The sequence below is a fragment of the Myotis lucifugus genome, unplaced genomic scaffold (assembly GCF_000147115.1).
Source record: "Myotis lucifugus unplaced genomic scaffold, Myoluc2.0 scaffold_6, whole genome shotgun sequence".
NCBI classification, from domain to species: Eukaryota; Metazoa; Chordata; class Mammalia; order Chiroptera; family Vespertilionidae; genus Myotis; species Myotis lucifugus.
In genome coordinates, this window is record NW_005871054.1 from 17575101 (window position 1) to 17587755 (window position 12655).

A 12655-nucleotide genomic window follows, 5' to 3' on the forward strand; every position below is an offset into this window, starting at 1 on the left:
TAAACATCAGCCCTCTGAAGCATCACACTGCATGACCCTTTCTAGAGTTCCACATTTCCCTAACAGTGAAAAGGGCAGCATCTACCATTGAAATGTAGAGGTAACAGACACCCTCTGAGAAGATGATGACATACGCTCATAAAAATGTGTCTAAGATAGACACAGTAGCTACAATGCATAGCGTATAAGCAAAACAAAAATAGGACCTAAGGTGTAACCTCCTTGGTTTACCAAGACAAGTGGCCTTCTACCTGCAGGTCCTTATACCTGATGACTCGGGAAAGAAAGGACTCAGGAAGCCACCCGAGCACCACGCATGCCGCACTGTCTTACGAAGCCTTATGCCTGGTTTTCACACATTGGATGTGTCAACGAGCTGTGACCACGGCACAGTGAAATGACTCCCTGAGTCTCTGACCAAGTAGAGTTGGGCCCCGAGGCCCATGTAGGATCCACACAGCATCTTTCAGTCCAAACCTACGAATACTTGTTGTTCAGAAAGACACCATTTTCTCGCTGGCCCTTTCCCAGAAATACTCACGAAGCAGATGCCATTCATCTTGCTGTATTGTCTTCGTTAAATTGAAAGGAATGTTTCGTAAGCGGATTGGCTGAGAAAAGTGGTACTTGATCGCCGTGCACCGCTGCGCAATACCTTGAGGCAAACAAGAGATGTGATTTACTAGTTGCATCTATAATAGAGTTCTGGAGGCCCGAGGCCGAATAACGTCTTCAAACTGAGTGGGATGGGGGAGGGCCTAGGAATGTCTTGATTATTTTCATTAATAGAGGCCAGTCAGAGCAGTAAAAACCTAAAACATGAAATAATTTTTTTAAATCGTGTTTCTTTTTCTTTTTTTTTTACAGTGTGCTACCTTTAAAAAAAAATCCACGTTTCACTTTTGAATGTATTCAATTGGATAAAGATCTAAAGTCCGTTTATTGCATTTCAACACTGAGTTTGTGTTGACTAAATGCAAAACTCCTCCAGGGGAAATGGCCTAAAAGTATACAGATGGTTGGGAGAAATCAGCTTGAAATAGTAAGTTAACACAGATAAACTGCATAGGTCTGAATCTGGTCCAACCTCTGACTCTCAAATGGGTTGCATCGAAGAGTTCATTAGGAAGTGTGTTTTTTGGAAACCAGAAGACATTTTTCCATAAAGACAACCTTCTGTGAGGCGGTTGAGGTGGTGATTAGGTCTCCAGGCAACCACAAGAGCCTATTTAACCCCAGGCCACCTGATGTAATTCCTACACATGAATTTCACTGACCTGAGCTCTGGGTCCTGGGAGAAAGGGTGATATTGAAAAATTCCCTGCCTGAGGCACAATATTTTGAAATGGGCAAGCGTATTCATTACTTTATCTAGTACCTTCTACTATCCTCCTTTCCAACCCATACTTTTACTGCATAAAATAATATGGGCCTATTTTCCCCCCTAAAGTCTTCTGAATCCTATAAAAGTATCTACCCTCCCTTCAAATTAAAACACAAGACTTCCTTCTTCCATTGTAAATCATCTTGATCAGTCGGGATAAATGCAATCCAATTAGATTAACCTTAAAAGAGATGTGAATGAATGTTCATCCTTTCATCCTGGCAGCTGTTTTTTTAAAAAAAATCCTTGTAAATGCAAAATAATCAGTGGAATTTCAGTAAGTATAATACTTAATGCTGGCGATGGGGTGTGGACTGGGGAGAAATTGTTCTAGACTCAGCGGGGCTGGCTCTGGAACAACTCCTGTGCTAGGGAAGGAAATGAGTGGGTCCCTTTTACATCATTGCAAATATCCTCAGGGCCCATCTTCTCCTCTGACCCTTGCTGGGAACAGGCACGATCCCAGTGGGCAGGGAGAGTAGCAGAAACGAAGGGAGCAGCCTGCCCAGTCCCCACCCATCTTCCTCCCCTCCCCCAGGGGTGTCCATCCGGTGCCAGGAATGAGGTAAGCAGCGCACATATCACCACGTTACCATTCCCGTTCCTTCCCCACCAGGCCCCCAGGCTAAATTTAAACTGCCAGGATCCCCTGAAGTGAGAAGAGAAAGGAGGTGGGGAGAGTGGCAAGGTCTGCCCTGGACAGAAGTAACAAGCAGGCCTCCAAGACCACTAAGACTGGGAGTCTGGTGGTGAGTCCACGGCTCCTCAGCTGAGTTTGCAAGAAAATGTTCTACAGCCCCGATGCTCCCCTCCCTTGGAGACGATTAGAGACTTCGGGCAGAATTAGAAGAGAAAGTGGGAGTGAAGGACAGATCAGCAGCGTCAGAGGCCTGCCATTCGCTGTTCTAGTTCCTTGTTCTGAAAAGCTTGTTCCACTGTCATAGCCGAAAGTCTAACAGATTACAAGAGGGAAGCGTATGATTAAGGTCTGGCCTCCTCCAGCACACAGGCACAACTGACGCATGAAGCTTGACACCAATCACACAGGAGAAGACCTGTAGTTTCTTGATGGCTTACCGAAGACAAATTAGGTCCTTTTGATAAAAAGACGAGCGTACACGTGTACATGGATGGTGGTAAAGACAGAAGTTCCATGTGATGTTACGGTCAAGAGTGATACTGTGAAAATCCACAAGGAGGCATTAGATTCAAATTTTTTCAAAGCCATGCGTGCAGTTGGAATTAACTGGCTTGCCGGGTGTAGAGAGCAATGAATCTGGCTCTCTGAAAAGGAACACAAAAAGCATGATCTCATAGCACCAGATGGCATCACACAATGGGGGGAAGCAACATGCGGAGGGTGGAAAAGAACGAGTTGTGGTCTATATTTAGTGATTAATGAGCTTCTTAAAGGGCCAAGGAGAGCCACTTTAATGACGATATTAACCATAGAATCAGATCTATTAATATGCTGATTAATATGGGTTAGGAACGGGGTTTATGGGCTGGAGAATTTCTGTTGTTTCTGGTGCTTAGAGATATGAATCCGATTCCAAGCTTAGTCATAGGAACCCATATTCTAGGTTAAGTGAGGGAGAAATGTGAGAAACGGGACATGCCATAAAATGTCGTTGGTGCCCATCGAGAAGGAGGCGGTATGTGTGCTAGCGAAAGGCCTTGCAGTCAGACACACTTGGGTTTGAGTCCCACCCGTGTGGCTTTGGGCACATTTCACCTCTCGGAGCCTCAGTCCCCTCATCTGTAAAAGAGCGGGAATAATGGCAGACACTTTACAGGGTTATTGTGAGGCATGAAAGAGGTGATGCAAGGACTTAGTATATCGGGTGTGGTCCACCGTCAAATAAGTGTCAGCTTTCAATCAGGAGTTAGCTCTTGGGACCTGCCCATGTTCACTGTGCAGAACCATTGCCACACACTAGGCGTCTGTACCTGAAATGGGCATCACAGATGAACCCAGGCAGACACATGCAACCGCCGCCTGAACAATGGCCCAACCAATGCCTCCCTCTCCTGTTTCCTCTCCATCCTCACTCCTGGAAGTTGGCTAACTGGCCTCCTTGCCACAGTTCTCCCCACCCTCTGACCACCCTGCGGTGCCTCTGCTTCATAAACCTGCTGTGTGCAGACTCGGGGCCCCTGGAGCCTCCGTCACTCGTCTGCTATGTGCAGCGGGAGCACCGTTAGGCTCTACAATATCCACCCGCCTTGTCCAGTATCATTAACTTCCCATGTTTCTTTAAATCGGCTACTACAAGTGGGAAATAGTTTTCTCGCCATAATGTGATTATGTATTTATTTAAAAATAAAGCGCCACCGAGTAAGTGCTACATAATGGTTCGTTGAATAGTTTAATGTCCTGCCAATGTGCCAGTTCCCACACTGAGGCAAAGAGAAGATGGGACTTCTCTGCTGGCCCCAGGAGCAGTAAGCCTGGGTTTGCATCGTCCAGCTCTGCCTCACCCCTGTTCAAGAACACACCATTGGCTTCCCCCTGAATCAAACCCAGGCTCCAGGTACCTAGCATCTGTCCCTGCCCTGCGCCCCCTTCCCTTACACTTACTTGTGACTGATCCCCGGGGGCTACCCCACGCCTCCCAGACCCCTGCCCTGGCCAGGTGGTGCCCATTTCTTCCTCTACCTACACCCACACCTTCGAACAATCCAAAACCCACTGTCCCTCCAGGCCCACTGTCTACATTCAAAAAACCTTCCCCAAACACAGCAGCCCATGCAGCTTCTCCCTTCTCTGGCTTGATTTGCTGTTAGAGGCTGAGCCACACCTTCTGGCTTGGGCACTCAGGCTTGGTCATTTCCTCATAGATCAGAAAGTCGGCCTCCCCTTGGATTTCCCAGATTCCTTAAGAGTTGAGACCGTGACCTTTTCCTGGGTTTGTGACAGTTCAGAGACATGTCAACAACAGTTGCTGACAACAGCAGGGTAACCGAGGCTCCGGGTTCTCCGGCAGATGGAAGGGTCAGTGAACAGTTTCCTAAACATTTCAAAGGCCACTAGGAACTCCAGAACTGACCCGTGGGCAGAAGAGTAAAGAACGCTTTTCCCACCAGCTCTGTCTGCAAACCCCCCAGTTTAAAAGGAAAGATCAATCGTGGGGGTCACAGGGCAAAGTAGCTGCCATGCTCTGGTCAGAAAGATTTGATTTCAGAGGAATCCAGTGCTAAGCAGGCAGAAGAAAATGTTTTCCTCATCATCTCCTCTCATGGGTATGAACAGCCCACACTTAAAATAAACAAACCAAGTGCAGTCAGTGTACTTGGCTTAGTGCTGTCTTTTAGGCCTCAGATGACTGAAATGAGTCCTGAAGGTGAAGCCCCCTAAAGGCAAACCCATCAACAAGTTTCCAGAAATGAAAGGGGAGAGGTACAAAATGAGTAACTCTAGGATGGCGCTGTCCAGTAGAAATACAGTGCAAGTCACATTTAGATATTCTAAATGTCACACTAAAAAAAGCCAAGTGAGATTACGTTTCATATATTTTCATTAACATGCAATCAATATTTTGAAAATTGTTGAGATATTCTATATCCCTTTTTCATACGAGTTCTTCGAAATTGAGGGTGTGTTTTCCACTTCTAGTGCATCTCTTGGACAAGTCACATTTCAGGTGCTCAGTAGTCTCATGTGGCTGGTGGCTATTGTACAAAAGGAGAGATTTCCAGGAGAAGGTGTTCAAGTAAAAGCAATGAAAAGCAAGAATGTTTGGTATAAGAAGTACCTGAAAGATGTGAAAGTTATTCTTTATTTAGATTCTCCACAATATATTATCTTGTTCAAGAATTGTCAATAATTGTCTCGTATTACTAATGCAGAACCAGCTTCTTAGTAATGTGGAGCTTTAGTATCTACATTCACTCTCTCTTCTCTGGATGACTACTGGTTTCCCTGATTTAAGTTTTACACTTTTCCTTTAATGTACTTTTTGTGTGTCTACACTGAAACATAATAAAAGATTTAAAACCAGAGATTCTCCGCTTCTCAGAACCATCACGGCACATACAGTCGGTGGCGTAGCTGATGGGATGGGTATTCTTCACTGGAGAGGATGTGATTTTATGTGGCCTATGGGGGATTTCAGCCCTGCAGATTGCTCTCTGCTTCTTCCTCCCTCCCCATTATTTTTTTCTCCTTCCTTTTACCTTCCCTCTCTAGCTGGAGATGGGAGAACCACAGTGTGGAGACAATTCCTATTCTTTTTCTCCATCTCAAAGTTGCCAATGTGGGGAAGGGGATATAATTATGGCATTGGATTATGTCATTCCTTCTGTGGGAGGCAGACACAGGCAGGAACAGACAGACATCCCATCCCATACCTTGTTCCCTCAGCCCCAACCCATGTGAAATCGAATACAGTCATCGACTCAGTGGATGCTCAACCACAACACATTGTGGTATTTCCCTCCCACAGGGGATACCAAGTTACAGGGACAGACCCACAGTGGCTGTTGGTTACTCTAGGTCTGGTCACAACATGCTGACCTCAGAGAGATCGATACAGTCTGAACAAAAGCTGTCTTAATCGTACGCGGGTCTAAAGCTGCTGTTAATACACACCTGACGTTCAAATCTCCTGGATTCAGGGAGGCATCTAGTCAGCGTGGGAAACAAATCTAAGCTGTCCTCTCTCTCCAGCATGACTTTTTCAATGAATGTGACCATCAGTGAATATAGGCTGTTTTTTGAATAAAAAAAATTAAGCCTGTATACCCTCAAACACTAGAAGAAACTTGGCAATATGGTTTTTTCTCCTGCATGTAATATGTGTGTATAAGAAGCAGCAGGCAAAGGTATAAACTAGAATATTGGCTTTGAAACACTTAGAGCACTAAACTCAACCACTCTGAGCCTGCATTTCCACATTTGTAAAATAAGGGTAATACAAGCTCACAGAATTGTCATGAGGATCGAATGTACAGTTGACCTTTGAACAATGTTGCGGGGCGGGGGCGGGGGGGAGGTTAGGACTCTGATCCCCTCCCATTTGAAAATCCTCTTTTAACTGTTGACTCTCCATGGGCCTTTAAAATCCCTGAGTCAAACAACCTCAGACCCAAGGGAAAACAGTATTTTCCACCTGCAGTTGGGAACCCACGTTTGAGAATGTGAAAATACTGTTTTCGATCTAACGCTGGTTGAATTTGCAGATGGGAAACCCATGGGTCACAGCGCCAAATGTACATATGGGGGGGGACCCACATATAAGTGGACCAGAGCAGTTCAAATCTGAGTTGTTCATGGGTCAACTGTACTTGTAATTTCATCCTCATCTCCAGCATTTGGGAGGAAGTAAGTGGCCAGGTCTCAACCACTACTTTTTGCCATCAAAAGTCAATCATTTATTCTCTTTCACGCATTCATTGATTCATTTGTTCAACAAACATTTATTTAGCAAGTGCCTTTTAGACAGAGGACATACTTTCTGCATCTAGAATATGACACCACAAAAACAAAAAAAACTGTAACTCTGAAATAGGAAGAAGGGAGGGAGAGAGATGGAGAGGGGTGTCCCACCTGCACCTTGATGACCTATAAACACTGATGGAGTTAGCAATTTCCCAAACACTCAAAAAAGAGCAACTTAGTGGAGAAAGGCTGCCCCTTTCAGAATGGGCTGGCAGTGTCCCGGGCCAATTATCCTTAAAAACAATGCACTGTTAGCCCCTTCCAGGTGTCTTGATAGAATCCTTCTAATTGAGCTGCACTTTCAGAAGTTTGTTCCCTTTATGAGAATGAGCCCAGGATCAAGTTGAATTGACTAATTACTCCTGTATAGAGAGATTGGGAAAGCAATGTTTGGTAGAGCTAATGCATGAAAATAGAGGCAAGGGCAATGGCTCTGCTCAGACTGGGGGAAAAACGTAAACACATTTGCTTCTGTGAACAATGTTCTCATGTCCCCTTCACCAGATGGGCTGCTGGATTTATGAGGGGACGTGTCACAGATACATATCAAGATGAATTGAAACTGGGAGCCCCTTTAAGACAGCCTGCAGGACCTAAGGAGAGAGCCTGTGCGGTAGTTGGCTCCATAATTGATAGAGTCGTACCCCTGGGCTTGGACAGGTTATGGAAATCCATTTAAAAAATATAAACGGATTTTAAACAATATTCTCTACTTTCTCTAAGTCATGATAAAGGCTGAGCCATCATCAAGCAAAACTGACAAGTCCAAATTTCATTTTCTTTAGCTTCTTCAGCTTACTCTCTCATGATTAGGTGGTCTGACAGGTTCCAGAGACAAGAAGTAAAACTGCCAAATTGGATGGCTGACCAAGAATTCACTCCAACATGAACAGAGGACGGCACTCACCACCTTCCCGTGGCAAGAACCTTATGGCAGGAAGAAGCCAGATCCCAAAGCCATTTGTAGCAGCTGCAAAAGATTCCGGGGCAGGGCCCTCTGTCTTTGGCAGCCTTTATCACTATTTCCCATGTGCTCTGCTTCCTCCAACAGATCCACGGGCATCGCTAAATCATGACAGAAATCTGCAGCAGATAAGCACACTTTGGAGACCACCAGAATTGCGTTAGTGTAGTTCTAGGAAAAGGATAATCACACTCTTATTTATTACATAGCCTCGTAGTAGGCTGTATTCAAAGTGCCTTCTCACACATTCTGTAAGTTACAAAGGGCAGACATTCTTCCCTTTTTACATAGAAGGAAAACAAGGCACCGACCACTTGAGTGATCTAAATCAGCGGGCGCCACCCTAACCGGTTTGGCTCAGTGGATAGAACGTCAACCTGCGGACTGAAGGGTCCCAGGTTCGATCCCGGTCAAGGGCATGTACCTTGGTTGCGGGCACATCCCCAGTAGGGAGTGTGCAGGAGGCAGCTGATCGATGTTTCTAACTCTCTATGCTTCTCCCTTCTTCTCTGTAAAAATCAATAAAATATATATTTTTAAAAAGTTATTAAATCAGCGGGCACCAACCTTTTGGACCTCAGGGACCACCAGTGGTCTGAGGACCACCGGTTGGCGACTGCTGATCTGCATAGTAATGATAATCCACTGAGGGCGTGCCACATGCGGGACTCTGTGCTGAGAGCTTTACTCCCATGTCCCCCTGAGACAGGTTCTGTCATTACTTCTGTTTTGCAGAGGAGGAAACAGGCTCAGAGAGGTCAAATAATCTGCCTGAGGTTCCACGGCTAACAAGTGACTGAGCTGGCACTGAACTTGCATCTGCCTCCAAAAACCAATTCGCAGCTATCTTATCAGACTTTGTCAGATGAGAATCACGATGACTGTATCTGATCATGCCTAATTAGTCCCTTTAAATGGGCAAGGACAGAGCAGGCAGGCGTGGATTGACAGGTGGCATTGCTTCTATCATATCAGTCTGTGGATTTCCAGTGCTCACACTGCCCTCCACCCACCAGGAAGCAGAAACAGACTCCAGGAAAGCAGATTTCCTTTCCTGCTGGCTGAACAGGTTTTCAGGTGCCTAAATCCCTGACTGAGGCCAAAGAAAACCAGAAGGGGCAGAGGAAAGGCTCTGGAAAGAGAAGAAGGTGCTGGAAGAATGGAGCGGGGAGAGGGACACAAGGGGAAGAGATTCCACCTCTCTGTAACCCCAGAGCCCTGGACACACATGAGCCCCAGGCAGGCTGGGGGTGGGGTGGGATGGGTAAGTGGTGAACCCTGAAGTGAGGACAGGAAGGGGAAACCTCACCATTGACCAAGTGGAGCTGCCATCTCTGGTGGAGATCTCACCATGCGTGGGGAAAGAACCTCCCCCACCACCCACCCAACTGCATACTCTAAACTGAAGTCCCCATCCTTCCTACTAACCTAACCACATCGTTCAAACAGTCAAAATAACCATCAGGTGCTTGAGCCTGAAATACAAATGTACTCCTGGTCCGGTTCCAATGACAGCATGAAGGGGAGCTGTAATCCTCTTTCTGTTTACCTCCTGTGCTTATCACATCCTTGGTGGAGGACAAAGAGAGCACGAGATAACTTGCATATAGTTCAGAGCTATACTGTACTACCGCTCATTGCATCTTATACATTTGAGCGGAATGTGCCACATTTCAGCCCACATCTCATCAGAAAGTGCCCACAAAATGTTTTCCAGCCCTAATTTTACATCAAGCAGCACGAATGATGTAGGCAACTGAGCAGAAAGAAGAGAAAGTGCCAATAAGCAGTTTGACTCAGCATCACTTACTAGTAAATCAGCTATTTGGGGATACAGGGCAAAAGAACCAAGGGCAGACAGAATCACAAAAATTTAAGATTCACCCAGCGCCCATTCACCTTGTGGGGTAGCAGCCCTGCCCCAGCAACCCCTCCGGTGCCCCCCATCTGCTCCCCACCCGGCCCCCAGGCTCTGTGCCACCAGCTCAGCCCAGCATAGCCCATTAGCATTCTTATCACTCCCCTCAACCCAAGGGGAACAACTTCCAGCTGCCTTGTACTTAAGCATCACCCTCGGCACCATAAGCCTGAGCCTGTGCATAATTGACAAGGAATATGTTGATAAGAAATGGGACTGTTCCAAGTTTCCGAAGGATAACTAGGTAATTAAAAGAAAAAATCTAATTTAAGAAACTTCTGAAGAAATTCTTTTAAGCTCTCTGGCAACATCCTTTATGGATTATTCTCTTTCACCAGCGACTTTTGTTTTGCTTTGTTTGGTTTTCAAAGCCTGGGGCTAGATATCTGATGTTCCAGGGCATCCCACAGTCCTGGGCCAACTCTGGGAGTAACTTAAAAAACCCTGGACTGGAAGGCAAAGGGCACCTCCATTTCCTTGCAGGGCTCACGTTCCCGGGGTTTCTGAAGTCTGTTCACCTGGTGACCGCTGGGGACTGAACACAGTGCCCTCTAGGACCCTGGCACTCCGGCCAGCAGCTGTCCCCACTTGTGCAGAGCAACGCAAAGGTCTCAGGGAGCGCCATTAATTAGCAGGAGCACAAATGTGCAGAGATGAAGTCAGCCTCCGCAGTGCTCTCTGCTTCTGGCTGCACCACTTGGCTGCCTGGCTGGTTTAAGGACATGCAATGAGCCAACCAGCTGCCAAAATACATCCCAAGACACGCAAATGAACATGTGGGACTCTACAAGCCCCACACCAGGAGGCCCGCCACCTCCTAATAAACAGTCTGGACCAGCTTGTTCTTCATTCCACATCACCTCCCTATCCTGGAGGTTGGTTTAACATTAAATTGTGGCCCGACCACTGCTACCTTTATGAAATTCTCTCTTAGTTAATCTGTTAAATGGGGCTGGCGATATTAATTTCAAATGATACTCCAAGGACCATGAGAGACCAGGCACTCTTTATGCGTGATCACCTTTAGTCAGGCTTCCTGTATCACCGCACTTGAACTAACTGGTCTTCTCCAGCCTGATTGGTTGAAGCGCTTGTCTAACCTCAGTTATTGGATCTTGTGATTTCCCCCCATCCAGTCCCACCTACAAATCGAATGAAAAAGGAACTCTCTGCCCTCAGAGAGCATAGAGTCTAGTGAAGGACAGTGGCATTATTGAAATAATAGCAATATTAGATGTAAAATTACAGCTTTGATGGGAAGGAGACCACAGAACAGAAGTCAATCCAATAAGGCAGAGGTCCCTCGGATATACAGGATTATCCTTGAGGGGCAGGAGGAAGGGCAGGTACAGGGCTTTGAAGAGGAAGGCCTGCAGAACTGGGGGACAGAGCATGAGGGGCTGTCAGGGAAGATGTGTGCTAGAGAGGGAAATGAGGGCTAGACCACAGGGGGCCTGAAGGTAGGGTGAGACTTGGTCTCTCTTGTGAGCCTCAATGGAGGTCGCCACAGATTGTTAGCGAGGAGAAGACGTGATCAAAATTGATTTTTAGAAACACACACACATAAGACACTTCGTTCTTGCCCCAGCGTGGAGAACAGATTGGAGAGGCCTGGAAGTCATTTAAGTGATGGGGACCCAAGCAGACCACCGCCTCCTGAACAGCAATCCCTGAGAGCAGGGTTCCCAGTGAGGGGAGGTCAGAGGAGGCCTCTGAATTTGAAATTTGAGTCGTTAGCCAGGTCTGGGGCAGGAGGTGGGAGGTGTTCGGGGAAGGAAGGGGCATTCCAGACAGAAGAACAGCAAAAGGGAAGGTGTAGGAGTGTTTACAGGGACTGGTGGGCAGGAGGTTTGGTATGGCTGGCGCAGGTATATAAAGTATGCGAGGGAAAGTGGCAAGAAATAAAGCTCTAAGAGGGAAGACAGGCAGAGACCAGGCAGGAAGAGCCCCTTCCCCTACACTACAAGGCCTCCTCCAGGAAGTTATCAGGAGCCACAGAAGAGTTTAGCAGAGAAGTGATAAGATCAAGTTTCATTTCAGATAGATGTTCTGTCAGTTGGGCAAAAAAAAGGCCTATGAGGAGATATGGAAGCAGGAAAGATTTGTTAACTAGAAGGCTATGCATCCACAGTTAAAATATTATGCAAGTGGTTACATGATTAAAACTGGAAAATTCTTTTGGATCAATCCTAGATTCAAAGCAGCATATATCATATTGTCTCAAATAAGTGTTTGTGTATATATTTGCATAAAGACTGGATGAAAATAAATCAAACTTTTAACGGAGTTATATAACTAATTTGCAGGGTTCTAGATGATTTTTGTTTTCATCTCTGCAGTTTTCTGCATTTTTCTACAATGAGCATGTGTTTATGAAAGTTCATAATTAGAAAAAAATAAAGATTTGAACTACATGAAGTCAGCATGAATGGCCCTATCGAACTGATAGCAACAATTTCACATTTTGCTAGTGCCTGATATTTAGTGACCCTAAATCTTAAGCCTCAAGATAAATATCATCCTCTCTGTGTTCACAGAGAGGAAAATGAAAAACAGGGAAGCAAAATGATTCATTTAACATGACACGAAGGGCTAAGGCAGAGCAGATAGGAACTGGGTGGATGCATGCACTCCTCAGCTGGGTCAATTCTTTTTGCTGAGAAATTATCTGAACAGAACAGATCATGTACAATCCCATAATTAAGAGAGCCAAAATAATTAGAGACAGCCCAACAGACTGCCTGATTATCGGCCTAGATCAATAAAAAAGAAGTCAATCCACAGCCTTGGATAAATAACGCCGCAAGCAATACTGCTATGGGGGACTGTATTTCCAGAATCCCCAGCTCAATTATGACAGCATTTTTATAGGCGCGAGAGCGACCAGCATGAGAAGGGATGAAAGCAGAAGTTGCTTCCACTGTTGCTGCCATCCTCACCACGTGGATC

General features: G+C 45.9%; 1 protein-coding gene across 3 annotated transcripts in view; it reads right to left on the bottom strand.

The window, feature by feature from the left end:
• Positions 1-12655, bottom strand: part of TMEM178A (transmembrane protein 178A) — a 133001-nt gene that overhangs the window by 12011 nt on the left and 108335 nt on the right. For all 3 annotated transcript variants that reach the window (XM_023747453.1, XM_023747450.1, XM_014447933.2), the window contains one exon: positions 542-655. The gene's annotated coding sequence lies outside the window, so the exon portion shown is untranslated. The remainder of the gene's footprint in view (positions 1-541; positions 656-12655) is intronic.